Source organism: Macaca nemestrina, chromosome 8 (assembly GCF_043159975.1).
Source record: "Macaca nemestrina isolate mMacNem1 chromosome 8, mMacNem.hap1, whole genome shotgun sequence".
Classification (NCBI taxonomy): Eukaryota; Metazoa; Chordata; class Mammalia; order Primates; family Cercopithecidae; genus Macaca; species Macaca nemestrina.
Window position 1 is genome coordinate 77,741,981 of NC_092132.1, and position 12,419 is coordinate 77,754,399.

At 44.4% G+C, this 12,419-nt stretch overlaps 1 protein-coding gene across 1 annotated transcript in view; it reads left to right on the forward strand.

Moving 5' to 3' along the window:
- The window catches only part of LOC105482164 (carboxypeptidase A6), a 310,157-nt gene that overhangs the window by 202,617 nt on the left and 95,121 nt on the right, over positions 1-12,419 (forward strand). The gene's annotated exons all lie outside the window — the stretch shown is intronic.

A 12,419-nucleotide genomic window follows, 5' to 3' on the forward strand; every position in this document is an offset into this window, starting at 1 on the left:
AGCTAGAAAGTGCCAGGTGTCGGCCAGGTGCAGTGGCTCATGCCTGTAATCCCAGCACTGTGGGAGGCCAAGGTGGGTGGATCATGAGGTCAGGAGTTCGAGACCAGCCTGGCCAAGATGGTGAAACCCCGTCTCTACTAAAAAATACAAAAATTAGCCAGGCGCGGTGGCGGACACCTGTAATCCCAGCCACTGGGGAGGCGGAGGCAAGAGAATTGCTTGAACCTGGGAGGCAGAGTCTGCAGTGAGCCAAGATCATGTCACTGCACTCTAGCCTAGGCAACAGAGCAAGACTCCATCTCAAAAAAAAAAAAAAAAAAAGAAAAGAAAAAGAAAAAGAAAGAAAGTGCCAGGTGTCGTGAAGTGGGATGAACAAGTGGTGGTGGTTTTATTGGACAGTGGATCAGAAAATGTTTTACCCTGAGGTCAGCTGACACTCAGGATAGGGCATTACAGAGAGGCTGAAATGCCAGCTCAGGCTGAGGATGGGTAAAAGTTTAGGGATGTGGAGGAAAGAGAGAAGCTTAACTCAGGTTTGATCAAGTCATGGTAGTATTATCCAGATTGGTCTATGAGGCAAAGAATGGGAATTTGGAGGGTCTGTGTCTAGACTGGTCATAGGAAAACAAGGGAGGAATCAGCAGTCTTTCCTGAGTGCTAGGGGAAATGATGGCCCCTGAAGAAAGCCATTTCTGGGACACAATGGAGCAGTGGAATTCATATAACTGCCTTTGTCTTTTATGATCACAGGGCTCAGGTAAATGCCAACACTCCTAGTCCATTCTCTCTCTCTCCTCTCTTCTATCCCTGACCCAACCAGCCTCTGCATGGAAGCCTCTGAATGGAGCCTCTCACTCCCACTCCCTTCACCTTTGCCTGGCCAACTCCTGCTCATCATTTGGTAGTATGCATAGGCAATGCCTCTCCTGGGAAGGTGTCCCAAACTACCTCTCAAAATACATCTGAACAGTAGTGTGTCCTCTCTGTAGAGTAATCACACTGCACGCCATATCTGCTTAGTCCTTGAGGACAGAGCTGTCTTGGTCACTGTTGTGCCCTCAGCACTTAGCTCAATGGCTGAAGTTCTTCAGGCTTTCAGTAAACAGTGAATAAAAGCTTATTGGGGGAAGTGGGGGAGTTACCAAAGCTGTGACTTTTGGAAGTCAGCCTGTTCTCTCAGACAGCCGAGAGACAGAATCATCTCCGGATCCTCCATACGTTCACAGAGTGATGATTCAGCGGCTTGATCAGCCAGCCCTCCACCCTGGGGATTCTTCACTGGCTTTTCACATCAGCTGACAATTAATGTGAAGGAAAATGGAAGAAAAAACAATGTACTGATTTCCATTTCATCTTCTTAGCTGGTATGAAAAAGTGCTTTCAGCAAAAGGGTTGAAATTAACTTTTTAAAAATGGAATAGTTATCTGGTTTAATGTAACTGATCACTGAATGATGATTCTGGCACTATATTATTGAGAGTCTTTTTTCTGACCTTCAAAGTAGGGAGAAAAATATGGGTGAACTTGAGAAATATTTTCCAAGGGAAATGTAAACTTTTATGCTCAAAAAAGCACATTGAGTCTAGCATGATTATAGAGTTTAAGGGGTACATGGAAATCATGTAGTTCAACCCCTTTATTTGTAATTAAGAAAATTAAGGCTCTGAGATGTGACATATCAATGTTTACATAGGACCAGGAAAAAACCATGTCTTTTGTTTCCCAAGTTGGGAATATTTTTTCACTAAACCAAAGATGAGCTTTATTTGATTTTTTTGGTTAATACACAGAAGAATTCTTAAGCTGACAGCTGAAAGAGGAAATGCATAACAAAACCTAAAGTAATTCAGGTTTTCATTTCATCAAATATTAGACCCCAGAAAAGGGCCAGAATTTTTAAGTGTAAATGCAATATCATACTGTTGTTGAGAACACCAAATGGAATACTTCTGAATGTAATGATCAAATATCAAGGAGAGATCATCAGTGTTAAGATTATAAGTCATCAAAAGAGAGTAGAGGAAAATCTCTATTACTTGGTGAGATACAGCCCAGGGGCTCTTGTCTTCCAATGTACTTCTAATGGGTCATGCCAGGTGATCTCTAATTATTTCCATCTATTCTACCTCGGAGCCAGGCTGAAAATGCTAACTCGAATTTCAGGTAGAGGATTATTTTAAACTAGCAAAACATAGTGAACTATTTTTTCCCTTATCTAATGGGTTTCCTGAGGGGTTGCTAAGTTCTCAAAACCTCTAACGTAGGAGTCAGAAACCTTTCATTAGTACTTATAAGTCATCTAATGTTCACTTAGAGGGCAGGAAGTAAGGTGGTATTGGCTCTTTTATATGAAAAGGGTAGTGGTGTGTTGATGCTACAGAAAGATGCAGGGTGCCAAAGTCAGGGGTCTTTGGGTTCGTAATTTCTCCTGGGTGGACCAGCACAGGCCTGCATCTTCCTCCCATAGCCCCTAAATCACCTCCCAACCACCTGGCCTGATAGTGCTGGAAGTTCCCACCCATCCTGTCATACCATTAATTGTCACACAGCCTCAGGAGAATGGTGGTTACCCTGAAAAAAGGAAGAGCCAGCCTGGCATTAACACCTGAACTTTGGTGCTCCTAGGAGGCAGCCCAGCTCCCACAGCAAGACTATAATGTTCCTCTGTTGAACATAAACCATTTCACAGGACACCAACATTAGACAGGGCCACCCTATGTTCACCATGAAATAAGAACAAGACCATTGTGATCATGTCTAAACACAGACCAAGAAAGAAAAAAGACATTGTCTATTTCAGAAAAATCACTAAGCTTACCCCTTTTCTGGCTAATGTCAGTGACCACTGCTCCTTTATCAATCATGGTTTTAGACCCATTTTGTTTCTCTCACCTTCTAGATAAAAGTATTAAAATATCAAATGACAGAATTACTCTCCTTCCTCACAGCATTCAGTCCACAGAAAAACCTCAGTTCCTTAAGCCCTCCACAAATCTCCTAAAGCAAATCCAAATTCCATAATAAGTCCTTTCTAAGTCTCTCTTACTGAGATTGTCTGTTGTTTCCCCTGCTGTGTTGCCCCCACTCGTTGCAACAAGCTAATGAGCAAGGCGAGGGGGAGGGGGGTCGCATAAATTTAAGAAATCCAATTACAGTTTTGTTACATGGATATATTGCATTGTGGTGAAATCTGGACTTTCAGTGTTACCATCACCCAAATAATATACATTGTACCCATTAAGTAATTTCTCATGCCTCACCCCACCACCCCTCTGCCATTCTGGGTTTCCAATGTCTATTATTTCACACACTATGTTCTGTGTATGCATTATTTAGCTCCCAATTATAAGCGAGAACATGCAATATTTAACTTTCTGTTTGAGATGTTTCACTTAAGATAAATGACCTGTCTTGACAGTCTTTTTGATTGATGGGCTTCAACAATCATTTCAGATTGGTGATGTATCAATTAGTAGTTCAGAGAAATGTTAAGAGTCTTTTTCTTTTCCAACACATGTGCTTTGTTTTGATAAATGAGAGATACTATCCCATTATGGCAATCAGCATTCAGCCTTGAAGAGAATTAAGGGGAAAACGGGCACCAAAAGAGAGTTTTACCAGAACTTCTACCTTTACTAATGCTGTAGGAATAATGCTTGACTTATAACTAGTACTCAGGCTGGTGGCATTAATTTCTATTATATTGAAATTTATATTCTAATTTTATTTCGCTGTTGGGACCCCACCAATTTTTTATAATTTCAATGCCTAGTTAGTTGTTAGTTGAAATATTTTCATTTTTCTTTAATGACAAAACAACCAGAGCTTTAGTTTGCCTAAATTTCCAGGGTCTTTTGTTGGAATTATTGGGGCTATGCTTTAGGAAAGTGATTTGCAAATTACTTCTGTGGTTGGAAAGAAAGGATGGGCCTAAATAAAATTAGTCCCAGAATTTCAACAACCTAACCTGACCTTTTGGTTCACAGAAGACCATAATCTTTGGCCAAGTTTCCCTGTCAGCAGCCCACAAATATTTGAAATGTTGGCAAGTCATAATGAGAGGTGACAATGTGCTAACAGCCCTCACTCTCAGCGCCTCCTTGGCCTCGGCTTCCACTCTGGCAGTGCTTGAGGAGCCCTTCAGCACGCCACTGCACAGTGGGAGCCCGTCTCTGGGCTGGCGAAGGCTGGAGCCAGCTCCCTCTGCTTCGCGGAGGTGTGGAGGGAGAGGCGCGGGTGGGAACCCGGGCTGAGCGCAGCGCTCACAGGCCAGCACGAGTCCCGGCGGGCGCGGGCTTGGCGGGCCCCACACTCAAAGCAGCCTGCCGGCACCGCGGGCCCAGGGCAGTGAGAGGCTTACCACCTGGGCCAGCAGCTGCGGAGGTTACGCCGGGTTCCCTAGCACTGCCCACCCGCATGCACTGCGCTCAAATTCTCGCGGGGCCTCAGCTGCCTCCCCGCGGGGCAGGGCTGGGGACCTGCAGCCCGCCATGTCCGAGCCCTCCCTCCGCGGTGGGCTCCCGGGCAGCCCGAGCCTCCCGGACGGGCACCGCTCGCTGCTCTGTGGCACCCGGTCCCATCTACCGCCCAAGGGCTGAGGAGTGCAGGGCAGCTCCACCTGAAGCCTCAGTGCGGAATCCATTAGGTGAAGCCAGCTGGGCTCCTGAGTCTAGTGGGGACTTGGAAAACTTTTATGTCTAGCTAAAGGATTGTAAATACAGCAATCAGCACCCTGTGTCTAGCTCAAGGTTTGTAAATGCACCAATCAGTACTCTGTAGCTAGCTAGCCTAGTGGGGGACTTGGATAACTTTTCTGTCTAGCACTCTGTGTCTAGCTAAAGGATTGTAAAGGCACCAGTCAGCAGTCTGTCAAAACGGACCAATCAGCTCTCTGTAAAATGGGCCAATCAGCAGGATGTGGGTGGGGTCAGATAAGGGAATAAATGCAGGCTGCCCGCGCTAACCAGCGGCAAGCCGCTCAGGTCCTTTTCTGTGCTGTGGAGTCTCTTCTTCTGCTCTTTACAATACATTTTGCTACTGTTCACTCTTTGGGCCCACACAGCCTTTATGAGCTGTAACACTCACAGCAAAGGTCTGCAGCTTCACTCCTGAAGCCAGTGAGACCACGAACCCACCAGGAAGAATGAACAAGTCCAGATGCGCTGCTTTTAAGAGTTGTAACACCGCAAGGGTCTGTAGCTTCACTCCTGAAGTCAGCAAGACCACGAACCCACGCTAAAGGAAGAAACTGCAGACACATCTGGATATCTGAAGGAACAAACTCCAGACACATCTGGATATCTGAAGGAACAAACTCCGGACACACCATCTTTCAGAACTGTAACACTCATTGCAAGGGTCCACAGCTTCGTTCTTGAAGTCAGTGAGAGCAAGAACCCACCAATTCCAGACACAATAAGTAGAGCAAGGAAAAATAATACAGTGAAAAATAAGCGTTTTTTTAACTGTACGACTACAGTGGCTGTTGCAGTCCTCAGAAGATAATACAGTACTGTGACCTATGAAGCAGTATAGTCTAGGATTATATCTAAATGTAGTAAAAATTCAAAATTAAGGACATGTAAGGTGAGAAATGGGATGAGTGGGCAAAATTCAAATGGACTACCTTGTCAGTTCCCTGGTAAGGGGAAGTAGGATTCAGAATCTAGAAATGCTCTAGAGAAATCTTGGGGAGAGGATATATTTAAAGAAAATATATCAGTCCATACTGTCATAGAGAATGGGGGAAACAAATACTAACATGACAATTGTAGTAGGTTGAATGGTGTCGTCAAAAAAGACATGTCTGTGTCCTAACCACATTCAAGACCTGTGAATGTGACCTAATTTGCAAAAAAAAAAAAGTATTTTCAAATGTACTTAAAAATCTGGAGATAAAGTCATCCTTGGCAAGTGACAGAAGAGGAGAAGACACAGAAGAGAAGACCATGTGAAGATGGAGACGTAAGTTGGAGTGATGTGGCCACAAGCCAACGAATGCCTAGAGCCACCAGAAGCTAGAAACAGCTAGTGAAAAATCGCCCCTAGAGCCTCTGGGGAAGCACACCCTGGCCAACAACTTGATTTTGGACTTCTGGACTCTAAAACTGTGAGAGAATAGATTTATATTGTTTTAAACCATCCCCGTCTTTTGCAATTTGTTATGGCGGCCCCTAGGAAACTCATAACAATTACTCATGCAAATAAGACATAATTAAAAGTTGCGGACTGTGAAAAAAAAAATTCTATGAAAGCAGACAACAAACATACCTTGACCCAAACTTGGAGGGCAGAGAAGCTCTCCAAGAATCCATAGCAAAAGATCCTAAAAGATCATCCAAGAAAGCTAAATGGGTGCAGACCCAAAAGAATTTTAAGAGTAGCCGGGCGCGGTGGCTCAAGCCTGTAATGCCAGCACTTTGGGAGGCTGAGACGGGCAGATCACGAGGTCAGGAGATCGAGACCATCCTGGCTAACATGGTGAAACCCCGTCTCTACTAAAAAAAAATACAAAAAACTAGCCGGGCGAGGTGGCGGGCGCCTATAGTCCCAGCTACTCGGGAGGCTGAGGCAGGAGAATGGCGTGAACCTGGGAGGCAGAGCTTGCAGTGAGCTGAGATCCGGCCACTGCACTCCAGCCCGGCGACCGAGCGAGACTCCGTCTCAAAAAAAAAAAAAAAAAAGAATTTTAAGAGTAAATAAGGTATTTTGCAGGATATTAAGTTTTGTGTAAACTAATATTGAATTGATATGGTTATGTAAATTAAACACTAGTCAAAGACAAACTTGATATGAAGTTTTCTTATTCAGAATCCTATGACATGGCACATAAGGGCCCTGCCTAACCCTTTTCCAAACCAACAAAAAATGAGAATGAATATAGAGCAGGAAGGTTCACCTCTGTACTATTTTGGGCAACTAGGAAGCCAGCCATCTGTTACCAAGTTTACAGAGCACCTTCTGCATCTTCCCACATCCACGTATAGGACTCAACACTGAAGCTGCTGGAGGACACTGAGAGCCCCATCCTGTGCTACCTGAACCAGGTGTGTAATTAGCCCTGGACTAAAAGATAGGCAGGTGCTTCTCAGAAGTAGGCCAGGCCAATAAGTAAGCACAGCACAAGAACCAGAAAGAGCCATGACATTGGTGCTCAGTGGAATTATGACTTCTTTTCATTGCAAAGAAAATTTTTTTGAATTTTGAATTATTTATCATTTAATGAATGCTCCAAGTCACCAGGACTTTTTTTTTTTTTTTTTTTTTTTTGAGGTGGAGTCTCGCTCTGTCCCCTAGTCTGGAATGCAGTGGCATCATCTCAGCTCACTGCAAGCTCCACCTCCCGGGTTCATGCCATTCGCCTGCCTCAGCCTCCCGAATAGCTGGGACTACAGGCGCCAGCCACCACACTCGGCTAATTTTTTTTTATTTTTAGCAGAGACAGAGTTTCACTGTGTTAGCCAGGATGGTCTCAATCTCCTGACCTCGTGATCCGCCTGCCTCGGCCTCCCAAAGTGCTGGGATTACAGGCGTGAGCTAACGCGGCCGGCCCATCAGGACTATTTTAAGTACTTTGTGTGTGTGTATTCATTTAAGCCTAACAAATATATTTAAAATATTCTATTTATAGTCCCATTTCATAAATGAGGAAACTGAAGTGCTGAGAGCTAAGTAGATTGCCTGCAGTCAAACAGCCTACAAGTGGCAGAACTGGGATTCAAACACAGGCTGCCTGGCTATAGAATTCATACTCCTAATCACTGTATTTTCTATAATCTCTCTAATCTCCGTGATAATAATAACAAAAATAACTACCACTATCATAGGATTCCTTCGGTGCCACTTTGTCAGCCAGAAATCTCTGCAGCCACTATGACCTCTGCCCGAGGTCTCAGGCCGCCAGGCCCACTCCACTCACTCAGCCCAGTAGGTTACACTCAGCTTGTCCCCCAGTCTGGATCCCGTGCCCGCCCGCTGCATCTGCCACAGCCCACGTCTGGACCAGGCATGTTGCAGCAGGCTTCCACCTTGGGCGCCAGCATCTGGATGACAGGAATGCAGTGGCACCCAAAAACTGGGAGATGCCAGCAACTGCAAAGCCCCAGGGATATTACAGCTGTCGCCCAGGGAGTCCCAAGGTCTGAGCCCCCAAGAAATGGGGGCTTTCTCTTTTTCCTGCCATTGGTAGCTTGGTGAATGGCAGTGTGTCACAGCTTGTTCATTCCCACTGCCTCGCAGTTCAGAGAAAGGAGGCATGTCACAGCTTGTTCAGTCCTGTGCCTGCAACTTGGCAAATGGGGGCATGTAACAGCCAGCAGTTTTTTCTCACTCCTGTAGCTCAGTGAGCAGGAGCACGTGTTACAGTAGTTTGGTGGGTTCCAGCTTCTTGTCCCACGACTAAGAGGAATGAGGTACACAGACACTGGAGAGTGAGCAAGGCAGAGAAAAATTTTGTTGAGCCACAGGAAACTCCAAACACCAGAGGGGACCCGAAGTGGGTAGCCCACTGTGTGAGAGGGCGCCCTAAAGTGGGTAGCCATCTGTGAGACTGAGTCCAGCGTTTATATGGGCTCAGAATGGGGGACCAATCATGCTGATTGGTCCATGGGCGGGCCTGAAAAAAGCACCATTTAATTAGCTAAAAAGGCATCAAGGAAGTTCTCACTCAGCTCGTGGAGTCCACCCAGAACTGGCAGCTCAGTTTTCAGGCTTCAGGCTGTCTTTGGCGTGAAGGTCGGGTTTCACCAGGTACCTATCCCTGTCTGCCTAGGAATAGGTCTGTCTCCTGCTGCTATCACTACTAACATTATTAAATATTGACCAATAAGGAAGATATAATTATCACCTTCAATTTACCAAAGAAGAAAGCAAGGCCCAGAAAGTTGACGAACCTGCCCAAAATCACACAGAGACTAAATGGGAGACTACATCAGATCCTAGGGAGTCAGACTCCAGGGCCTATGGAATTTACCACCACTATAGTGGCTTCCAATTCAGCCATTTGACTTTGTGCTAGGAAACATTCCTGCATTGTTTATATTTTTCATTTATTTATTGCTTCCTGCCCCCATACCCCTAAAGCCATCTCTAGGTTTTAATCTCTGAGTAGGGACACAATCTCACCACATTCTTCATCTTAACCACACGAAGTTGAACTCTGTCCTTATTCCAACCAGTCTTTCTTTTCATACGCTTTTCAAATAGCAATAATAATAAACACTGGTTGTCTTCTGAGCTCCTGCTATGTGACAGACCCTCTGCTATTTTGCTTCTGTGATTCCAATTAATCCTCCAAGAAAGCCTGTTGGGTATGTTTTTAAGATTATCTTCACAGTACACATGAGGATACTGAGGCTCAGAAATGTTAAAAGCCTCCCCTAAGCCACACAGCCGAAGCTGCCAGAGCTAGGATTCCAGCCCATGGCTGTCAGATTGAGCATGACACTGAAATACCTCGGCCTCTTAAACATGTCTGTATATATGCGACTAGTAATCATGTGAGGAAAGGAACACATGGGAACAGTCACCAGGTTCCTAGGGCAGAAGGCTGTACAAAGGGGAGTATCCTTTCCTGTGGAGTATCAGGTGGCTGCTTGCAGCAAAGACCTGGAATGGTTGGCAAACAGCCTTGGACTACCCTGATAAGGTTCTTGATACTTTTGTTACGTTGTAGCGCAGAATCACACAGTTTTGCAGTTCAGAACTACTAACTATCTCATCCAGATGTGATCAGGCCCTAAGGAAATGATTGATAGGAACCTACACACAAGGGGCTGATTGGAACCTTGAAATACTTGCATATGAATTTACAGGACAAATAACCCCACAGGAAAGACCAGAATGTGAGACCTACTGACCAGACCTCCCCAAATGCTAGATCAGGAAGTTGGAAGATGCTTATTTTTCTGGCATATTCTCAGAAGATCCTGAAGACAAGAACCGGGTCAGTAAATTAGGGGCACTGCTGTGAAGCATGTCCTGTATCAGCCATTTTGTACCTGTGCAACCTTGGGGAAATGACTTAGCCTCTATGAACCTGAATCTTTTCCTTCATTAAATGTATCTACAATTAATTCCTCCTCAAAGTGTTATTGAAAAGATTAGAGATTTCTATAAAGCAGATGAAACATTATAAATCTCAGATGGTAATTACTGTCCCATATGTCTTCTATAGGCACCTGCCTGCCACCATCCCAACTGAAATATCCATGCTGCTTATTCAGATACCCTTTCTTTAAAATATTACTGGAGAAAAACCAATAATTCATTTTCATTTACTTTCATAATATCACACCAGAATAGAATTCCTGATTTTTCAAGTTCTTTTTTATCAGTGTCCTTTAGGCCAACAGCTTTCTGAGCACATTTCTGAGCACACTTTCTGAGAAAGTTTCCCAGGGAGCCTTCTCCAAGCCTTGCTGTAGGGTCCGTTTCATGGAACTTTCCTGTGGAGAAGCTGCTGTCTTCTGTGGGATGAGGATTCTTATTTCAGCATGTACCCCCAGAAAATAGCACTTACAGACTCATCTCCAGAGTGGTAATTTATATTATTTTAGCTACCTGTGCCTCTCTATCCTCTGAATACAGCACAATTTCCTCATATTCACTGGCATTAAGAGGTGGCAGCAAACTGTTATCCTTAATATCAAAAATCTGTCTCTGTAATGGGTTTAGAGGCAAGTCCCAAAGATTCAATCTTCTAAAGGATTAGAAAATCTAATATACAAAGAAAAGTGAAAGATACCAAGATGCTTTTTCTTATAAAGGCAAGAAACCAGCTATTCCTCACTGAAGAACAGAACACCAAAAAAAAAAAAAAAAAAAAAAACTATGCTGCAATAGAAGGGATTAAGAAAAATGTCTGACAATCTTGTTAAATGTGAATGAGTTCAATTGGGATATTGTTGACTCTCCTTTATTTGAAGACTTAAAAGATTTGGTTTAGACACACCTACTGGGGACAGTTTGGTGCAGTCCTAGATGTGTCCTTGCCCAAGGGCTGACAGATGGATTGAATGACCTCTCAGCATCCCTTCCAGCCTCACACTTCTGTTGTGCACTGATTGTTGGACTGGCATGTTAGCTGAGTCAGATTTGCCCTTGCAAGCCAGTGGAGGAGTCAGCTGCATGAAAGAAAACAGGTAGACTCTTTGTCCCCAAAATAAAAGCCTCTCTACCCTGTTCCAGACTAAATTGTATCATTAGAGGTTTATTTTCCTGAGTCACAAAGTATTTTTGGTCTTCTAGAGTTCCTCACAGAATGCAGGCACTGACACTTAAGTGAAGATAAAGTAACTAAACCTTATCAGATAAGGGCTTAGCAGAGATCAAGGCCCTGCAGCATCCTCCAAGACTGGAGATGCAGGAAGAGGGAGGCCCAGAGCAGTCAGGGGCAGACAGAGGCAGGACTGTGAAGACAAACGGTGCCTAATTAGAAATGATGCTCCAAGCTCCTGCAGAGATAGGGCTTTCCTCCCTTCCATCTGCGTTCCATCATGCCTTTGATGAAGGCCAAGCTCCTACCAGGCGCAGAGCACTGGCTAAGGCACTGGGGACACTATAGTAAGGAAACAGATGTGGCTTCTGCTCTCCTGCAAAATACTGAACACGTAGTGAATTACTAAATAGGGGGAGGTCTACACTCATGCAACAAATACTGAGTCGCTAATTTACGTAAGGCACTGTTCCAGGATGGGTGGCAACCAAATAGGCAAACCCTTCGCCCTCCCAGAGCTTACTTTCTGGCAAGAGGAAGTTACATCATGAAAGAAGCACCAGATTCTCTAAGAGCTACGACAAGGAGATCTACCCTAGCAGCCAAGTCTTCCTTGAAAAGGGACGTTTATATTGACAAGTGAAGGCTGAGTAGGAATTGGAGAAAGGCATGTGTCGGAGGAAGAACAGGCATCTAGAGAATGTTCCATCTAGGCAGGGCGCCGTGGCTCACATGTTTAATCCCAGCACTTCAGGAGGCCAAGGAAAGTGGATCACTTGAGGTCAGGAGTTCAAGACAAGCCTGGCCAATATGATGAAACCCTGTCTCTACTAAAAAAAAAAAAAAAGAAAAATACAAAAATTAGCTGGACCTGGTGGCATGCACCTATAATCCCAGCTACTTGGGAAGCTGAGGCAGGAGAATCGCTTAAACCCGGGAGGCAGAGATTGCAGGGAACTGAGATCACGCCGCTGCACTCCAGCCTGGGTGACAGAGAAAGACTCTGTCTCAAAAAAAAGAAAAAAGAAAGAAAAGAAAAAGACCAAGAATGAGAGACCGTTCCATTTTAAATTACCAAATACTCCCCAGCTACCACAGTGTTTTTGTGTGGTAGGATAAAGGGTGATTTATATCTTTTTTTCTTGTAGTTTTTCAACTATTTGCATGGCAAATAATTTTAAAACAATATCAAAATTATACCTAA